This window comes from Pelodiscus sinensis, chromosome 5, assembly GCF_049634645.1.
Source record: "Pelodiscus sinensis isolate JC-2024 chromosome 5, ASM4963464v1, whole genome shotgun sequence".
NCBI lineage: Eukaryota > Metazoa > Chordata > Testudines > Trionychidae > Pelodiscus > Pelodiscus sinensis.
The window spans coordinates 85,529,601-85,537,821 of NC_134715.1; the positions used below are offsets into that span (position 1 = coordinate 85,529,601).

General features: G+C 50.2%; 1 protein-coding gene across 4 annotated transcripts in view; it reads right to left on the reverse strand.

The window, feature by feature from the left end:
* The window catches only part of PDGFRA (platelet derived growth factor receptor alpha), a 54,852-nt gene extending 46,981 nt beyond the window's left edge, over positions 1–7,871 (reverse strand). The window contains exon 1 of one of the 4 annotated variants that reach the window (XM_075930412.1): positions 7,738–7,871. The gene's annotated coding sequence lies outside the window, so the exon portion shown is untranslated. The other 3 variants (XM_006113483.4, XM_075930411.1, XM_014568697.2) reach the window with 3 other exon arrangements.
* Between the last annotated feature and the right edge of the window lie 350 nt (positions 7,872–8,221).

Below are 8,221 nucleotides of genomic sequence, written 5' to 3' on the forward strand. Positions count from 1 at the left end.
TGTTTATGTATCTGCCTCCCACTGATAACTGACTCTGGGACATCAAAGAAGTCCTCTGGTTTCAGCCTGTTTTCTCACTTTTATCACATTTATATCCTGTATTTCTTTAGATAAAGCAACCCACTTTAAAGAATTCCCATACTCTGCCTTATTGATTTGACTGTTTACAGCTCTGGTTCCCCAAGAGAATGTTACTCCTAATGTCTGCCAGGTTTCCTTCTGCCCTTACACATAGAAGGATCTTTTATCACAGTATATTGCTTTCATGGCTTTTCATGAAAAAAAATGCAGTCTATAAAGAAGTGTTTTGGATCTGATTCTCCTCGGACCCTGATATGTAAATCCGGAGTAATTCCACTGAAGTCACTGTCATGATGCTCGTGTAAAATTTGTATAACTACATGGTGAATCAGGGCTTCCAATGCCCAGTGTAACTATGGGTGATGACACTATGATGTGACATGATTAATCAGCTTAGCTGCTAGCGTTATTTTGAAATAACATAGACCACATCTACACAGCAGAAAGTTATTTCTAAATAATGTTGAAATACTGTCAAACTGGAGGACTTCTTACTTTGACTCCTGTAATCCTCAGTGTACGAGGAATAAGGGAAGCTGGAGGAAGAGTGTTTCATTTCGAAATAAGTGCTGTGTAGATGCTCCCAATTTTGAAATAAGCTATTTTGAAATAAGCTACGCAATTCATGTAGCTCAGTTTGTGTTGCTTATTTCGAGTTAAGCTCTGCTGTGTAGATGCACCTAAACGAGCAAAAAAAAATTGTCTCATTCCAGGGCAAGAGAGAGAGTTAGTCCATTCCAGCTCTTCATGCTTTTTATTTTAACTATTTTAATTTAGTCAGCTGCAGTCAACACACCAGGTTCAGTTCAGAACATCCCATGGACCAAATCCTTATATGCCAAAAATTGAGTCAATAAAACTACACTAGCTGAGAATCTGGGATCAGGTCATAAGCATATATGCAGTGTATGAATATTTCTGGTGTGATCCTTCATTCCTTGTACATCTAGGACATCCACTGATAACAGAAGGAATAAGGAGGCATGCAAAGAATGTTACATCTGGTTCAAATTTCCAAATTAATCCGTCAATGTATATATAAAAAGCAGAGCATATAGAGAAAAGCAGTAACTATATTTATTTAGATGTTTTGGTGTTAATTAAATGTTAGCATTTTTTATACTTATTCTGATGACACTAAATCATGAAAGGAATATGATCAAAATATTTGTGTATAAGGACCCAGTCTGCCACATACTTGCTATCATGTACAGTGCTTATCACCATGAGTGTTCCATTGTCTGTGGTGTGTAAGTCTAAACAAAATGTGGTGAAATTTTTATCCAGAATTTTGTGAACCTTGATGGAAAATTTCATATAGAAAATGAGAGACCCAGCCAGTCATTCTGCACATGGTAGAGGGAAAGCACCAGCACTACCAGGAGGAAAGAGTGGTATACCTCTTTCATACTGTCATAAATTAAGCAAAGACCTTCACCAGGAAAGTAGTAGTGTATATCCATTGTTAAATCCCATTGGGTACCAGTCACCTGCATTTAATCCAATTGACCACATGATGGCAGTGTTGATCCACCCGAATGCAGCCAAACTGCATTTCTGCGGCAGAAAGGAACTTAACGAAGTGGCAGATGGAATTTGAAGACTCCAAGTCTCCATGGATCAACTTGAAACTGTTATTTTATATGGAAATGATTTTAACTTCATACAAGCAATAGTCTTCCTAAAAAGACTTGATTCCTGCAATGCTTATCTACATATGCAGAGCTAGGGGGGACTGCTGCAGCAGCAGGTCTAAATACTATTATCTATCTCTTCAGATTTTGAAACCATAATGATAAGATTATCTTAATTTGGGAATCAGTTTGATGCTTTTTTGTGCAAACTCTCGCTAAGACTGGCTTCTATGGGGAAGCTCTGAGCTTTTCCAGGAAAGATTGGAGCAAGATAAGAAAAAAAAGAAATCATTGGATGGAAATGGCATGCTTTCCCAGGGCTGATTTAAATATGTAAACAAGGCCACCTGTAACTTTCTTGGTCATTGGCTACTTTCTTTATAAGACATCCCAAAAGCAAGACCCTATGTACAGTGAACAACAAGTTCCGAAGATTTCCATCGATACTCAATGGAAAGGACCAAGCAAGCCAAAGCCCATTTAAAATATACTAGCAAAATGCAGTTTAAAATTAAATATCTGTTCTTAAAGAAAGGGTGGCTCCATTGCCCCTTTCAAACTATTTACATTCAGGGTAGCCTCAATTAGTTAGTAAATAGTAATTCTCACTCCCCAAAGAGTTTATAATCTAAGGCCCTGATCCTGCATTATGATCCATGAAGGCCCCTTTGACTTCAGAGAGAGACTACAGGAATCAAGATTTCCCCTTGCAGATCAAATTACAAGATCAGGGTCTAAAATTTAAAAAAGAGAAGACAGTCTGAAGTGGCACACCCAAAGAAAAGGGAGAGTGGGCGACAGTCTGCCTTTGCATTTTAAGCTATTACCACTTTTTGTGAGCCACAGTGAGGCAGTCTTCGAAAACACTGCTCTTTGAAACAGCTGAAACAACTCTGGCTTAAATCATCCGAATTTGGATCCAGAGTACAACACAAAGAAAATTAGACCAAAAATGCACCTTACTACATCATGCTTCCCTGGTACGAACTCTGTGCTGTGTGAAGATCTCTTTATAGCCTACACAGCTGGTGACAAATGGTAGCAAATATGGCCCCAATCCTACAGTCAGAGCCACGCTGGCAGACACTTGTGTGTCCCCTCCCTGCACACACTGATGTAATTGTGGAATCTGGGCCATCATTTAAAAACACAGATCTCTGACCAGGAACAGAAGAATCTGGTGTTTGGGGGTTCTGAAATCCCCTTGAACTTTTAAAATACACTTTTAAATTTATTGAAGTTTTATCAAGTGTTTAGACATTTTTCTCTTAATTCAAATCACTGCTTAGTCAGGCACATTTCTTTTAACAAAAGAAAAAGCTGACTAGACACTAAGAATGAAGATGTGTTATTGAAGATAATTCTTCCCTGATTGTAGGGCATTTTTAAAAGCCAGATCTTTATAGTTCAAATTTTGCTTGAGCCAAATGGAAGATAAACCTCCAAATCTTTTCTTTCTGTCCTATTAGTTTTGCTTAGTCCTGTCTCTGAATCCACTGTGGCAGATTAAATCTACCCAGCCCTTGAGTCTGGGTAGAGTGGCATTGACTTCAAGAGGGTTCTGCATTGGTGTGGGGAACTACTCTAGTAGATCCTATAGCAGGATGGGCTCCTTAGTTTGGGCGTGAGGGGAGCGGTACAACTCAGATTCTGGTCAACTTTCTATAAACATTGTACGACTCGGGAGGTAACCATACATCTAACTGCTAGAGGGCAGTACAGCACTGCAAAAGGCACCACTTCAAGCCCTGCTTTTGCAGAACGCCGTCAGCCCCAGACTGGATAATCTCCTGCCGCCTCTTCCCATGGGAAAACAATCCGGCACCAAGCAGCCTATCCACCATGTCATCCCACTCAGGCACCAGCTCTAACCGTTTAACTAACGCCTCGTCTCTCACTTGGAAAGCAACCTCGGCCCTTTTGTTAAACCAGGCGGCTTTGTTTGGGAGGGAAAGTTCTTTGGGGCTGCCTTTCTAACTGTGGATGCTAACCAATGGGGACGGGTATTAGCCAGTCACTTTAAGAACGAGCAGTCCTGTGGCACCTTTAGAGACAGATATATCATGAGCCTTCGTGGGTAAAACTAATATAACCAATATATGTGATCGTGAGTTTCTTGTGAGTAAAAACGGTGAACGGTTAGGTGTGTTCTCACCACTTCAATCCCCCAGCGTTGTGGCAGGAGGCTGAGATGTTTCCCTTATGCACACACGGACATGTATGGTACTAATTACTGGCAGGAAAAACCCTGCAGAATCAACATTCCTATACCTAGAGATACAGGCAGACAGCTGAAGGACAGACCTCTGTAACTCTTCCCTTCCTCCTCGCCTCAGCCCTGACTCAGACGAAGAGGCCACTGATTTCCTTCCCTCCCTGTGGGGCGCAACCAATTCTCCTCTGCGAGAAACACCAAGGTTTGGGATTACAGCCTGGGGAACGGTGTCAGGTCAAACCATTCTTCTCCCCAGCGCCGCTCTCTGTAGGGCAGGCTGTCATTTCAACATGGGTTCCGAAACCCAAGCGCGCACACAGGGAAAACTCGCGGAGAACTCAATAGAGATAAAACCTGTCAGGTCAATGGACATTTAACAGGGTGCAATGGAAATTACGCTAACTCCCTAGACCTTTTAAGAAAGAGTGCTGTCCTTGAGTTGAACCTAAATCCTAGGGCAAGGAATATACTTCTCCATTACAGCAGGGAGATGGAACAATGTTTATAGCAGGCTGCTGAGAGCCCTGGAACTAAACCGTAAATCTTGGAAACCACTTCAAGGCTCCCCTAGTTCCAGTACCTATACTCTGCAGTTAAACAACCAACTGGACTTGTGAGCCCTTTCTGCGAAAGACTGCAGGGCGTTAGCATCGCAGCGCGCACGCACACACCCATGTACACAAACACACACACACTCTCAACCGCCAAGCCCAGTCCCCTATGGCCGGAGAACAACTGGATGCTATAAAGCCTGCCTTGATGGTATCAGTTTGTTTAGTTTCGGGGGAGGGGAATGTTTACATTCACACTTTCAAGCGCCTTGGTCTGTTTTTAACGTCTGGCCAGCGCTTGCCACTTACTGACTCTTTGGGAGCGAAGCCAAACGATCCGAGGGTACCACCCAGCGAACAAAGTCAGCGCATGTTAGGGAAGACCCGTCTATGCCGTGACCATATTGGCAAGCCAAGAAGCGGCGAGTTAGCGGGAGAGGCTGACTCGAAAGAGCCCAAGAACAATGAGAGAGCCCAGCAGTGACGTCAAATTTCAGCCACTTCGCTATTTTCAGAGGAAACAATAGCACGACCTTTGCCAAGCTGCAGCAGCAACCCTTAGGCGAGCCCGCCAGAAAAGGAACAAGAGGCGGGGAGGAGCCCCGCAAATTTGTACTTTACGTGGGTGAGTCAAATGTTTTCCACTCCGCATGTCCTGGAGCTGTCACACTGGATCTGTCCCCAAGCCCTCGGGGACCCCTTCACACACGAATTCCAGTCCACACTAGACCATGCTCAGCAGTTGCCCACCGTGGCGGTAAGGAGTCCGCAGGGTCCCCAAAGCCGCTTTCCATGGAGGGGGTATTTAGATGTTAGGGATCCATTCACCCTTTGTGGGATGCCCGGTCTTGTAGGGGATCCGACGCTGTGGACATCCTGCACAGATAAAGGCGCCTGTTGGGGCAAGGGAAAGAGTTCCTCTCTCTACCTGGCCTCAAACCTTCTCAGCCCCGAAACGCTCCGTATTTGACCTACGGCGCAGTTCCAGCGGCACACGCTGGGCGAGGGGAACGCAATCCGAATTCCGGGACCACCGGTCTCAACAGTGGGGCCCGGATAGATGTCTGCACGCCAGAGGTGTCACTCCCAAATCTGCTCCCCGAGCCTGCAGCTGGTTCCCGGCTTGCATGGCTTTCTTCGCAGGGACTAAACATGTGGGTGGGACGTGGCCAAAGCAACTGGAGAATTTGCTTATGGAAGGGTTGAAAACTCCGGATAGAAAAGAAACCCGTAATCCAGGCAGGAGCACAGCGAAGGCGCTGTCTGTAATTGCAGTTACCTCACGTTAACTAAAGGCAGCGCTCTCTCCTCGGGGATTGACCCCAGTCTCTGCTCCCAGACGTGTTGCTGAGCCCTGAGGGCTGGTGCTGTCTCCCTAGAGCCATCCCGCTCCAAAAATCTGTCCAGCCCTTTTCTTAGGAGTGTCTACAAGCTGCTGGAGCCCAGTCCAAAAACGTTCAGCAATGTAGCGAGGAGCCAAGAAGCCATTTCCTCGTCCTCTCGGGACTTGTCCAGGGGACTCCAGGCTGGCAGGCCCGGCTAGTGTCAACCGCAGCGCCTGACAAAACCCAGGCGCCCACACCACAAGCCGCAAAAGGCGACGGCCCCCGACAACCCCCGGTCATCCCCACAGGGCTCGTGCGCCTGGGCTGGAGCGGGCTGCCAGGGGCGGAGCAGGGAGCTAGGGGCCCTTTAGTGGCTTCCAGGTAGCGCCCAGAGTATGGAGCTCGAGGGGGGAGCGGCTCCTGGGCGCAGGGATCGGATGGAGAATGACTTGCCCCTGCAGGCTGAGTCCTCCGGGCATCTCCAAGCGCGTAGCCCGAGAGGGGAAGGGGCTCGGGAGGAGCAGGGAAAGACAAGGGAGGGAGGGGTGTGAACCGCCGTGGGGACAATGGAAGAGGAGGGCAAGTGGGGAGGGAAAAAGATAAAGCCCAGCGTGGATTGAGACCACAACAGCCAAGGGGTTGGGAGGCTCGAGAAAGAGCGCTCCCCCCACCCCGCGTCGGTCCGTCGCATCTTCCTTTTACCTTAGCGAAGCCCTAAGCTCCCCGCCTACGCCGCCCAACAAGCGGAGCCGGGCTCCTTGGCAAGCCCCCCGCTCCCCTTCCCGCTACGAGATTCCTCCGCCCATCCCGGTCTGCACACAAAGGGTTTCACTCCAGATTGGGGCGCCTCCTGCTCCGAGCCCGGCGGCAGGAATGCGGCGCTGTGGCCCCTTCGCCGCGGCCCAAATGTGTTTGTCATTAGCGCTGCCTTTCCGCCAGCGGGGCAGCCGCCTCCAGACAGGGGCCTTGCTCGCAGCTCCCAGTGGGAGAGCCCCCGCTGCCACCTCCAGTCCCTAGGCGATCGCCGCTCTCTCTTGCCCCCGGGACACCGGAGCGCCTGCTCCATCCATCTCCCGGGCCGAAGGGGATCAGGGAGACGTTTCCAGCTTTCGCTCCTCTGCCAGCGCCCTCGCTGCGCGTCCCGGGGTGCGGCGAGTGCCCCGACCTCGTCCGCCCCTTCTCCAGCCAAGCCCCCTTCGCCAACAAAGCGCCGATGAGTTGTGCTCTCAGGGGTGGAAGGAGCGTCCCCTTCCCGGGACAAAACACCTTCCCAGCCCGGGGAGCCTCCGTGCGCCCCCTAGGAGAGGGCTGCCCCCCGAGGAGCGAAAGCTTCTAGCGCCCTGTGAGTCTCAAGCGCAAACTTCCAGGGTGAGGATCCCCAGCGCGGATCCCGGGAGGGGAGCCTGCCCCGTCAGCCCCCGCACGCACAGGCTGATCCCCAGCAAACTTCCATTCCTTCGATCCGGATCGACAACGTCCCCTGGACAGAGAACCCGGACTGGAACGCTCCCCCGCCCTTACCTTCCCGTTCACACGTTAATCCGCAATGAAAAGTCTAGAGAAAGAGTCAAAAATATGTCCACGTCCTCCGCCGCCTCCTCCTCCCTCGCTCCCCGCGGCTCAGACTGCAATGCTCTCACAGACCGAGTCTCGTAATTGATTCGATGTTCGAGTCCATCCTTCCAAAACTAATCATTGCTTTAAGTAAATAGTTGTCAGGAAACGAGCCCCCCCTTCGCCCCTTCAGAATAAGAGCTGCCTTGGTCCGCTCCGCGCCTGAAGCCCAGCCCCCAGCGGCTCTTACGCAGGCAGGGGGGCCAGCCAGCTCCCGCCGCGGAGGGGGGCGACAAGTAGAGCCATATGGCAAGGGAATGGGGGGCGAATTTGAGAGTTTTGCACTGCGAGGAAAGGGGGGTTTCCTGCAAACCCACCGTGTTCCCAATGGCACCAGTGCGCTTCCCTCCACACGCGCTTTGGGCAGGTGAGGGCTGCCCAGGCTGGTCCCTCTCCCGGTGTCAGAGCCGGGATGAAGAGGCAGCGCTGGAAATGAATGGGAAGCTTGCTGATGCGCTGGGGCTTGGTGTAGGATGGTGGCTGGCGGGCTGGCTGAGAAGCGCCCGGCTCCCACAGACAGGCGAGGCCCTAGAGGGTAGGAATGGAGGGGCCAACGCAAGGTAACGCTGCCCGAGCCCCGCTGCTTCCAGTGGGCGCCCTCTCTTCCTAGGTGCGCTCCGCTCCCAGCGCCCCCGCAGAGCAGCGAGGCGCTTGGCAGGATATTGCCTGGCGCTTCGGAACAGGTCGCTTTCGCAGAGTCTCAGGCCAGAGCTTTGATCCCCCGCCGGGAGATACGCGTATCTCGGCGGGGTCGGCGGTCGCTATGTGCTGGAGATAAGCGAGCGTGGAGACACTGAGATG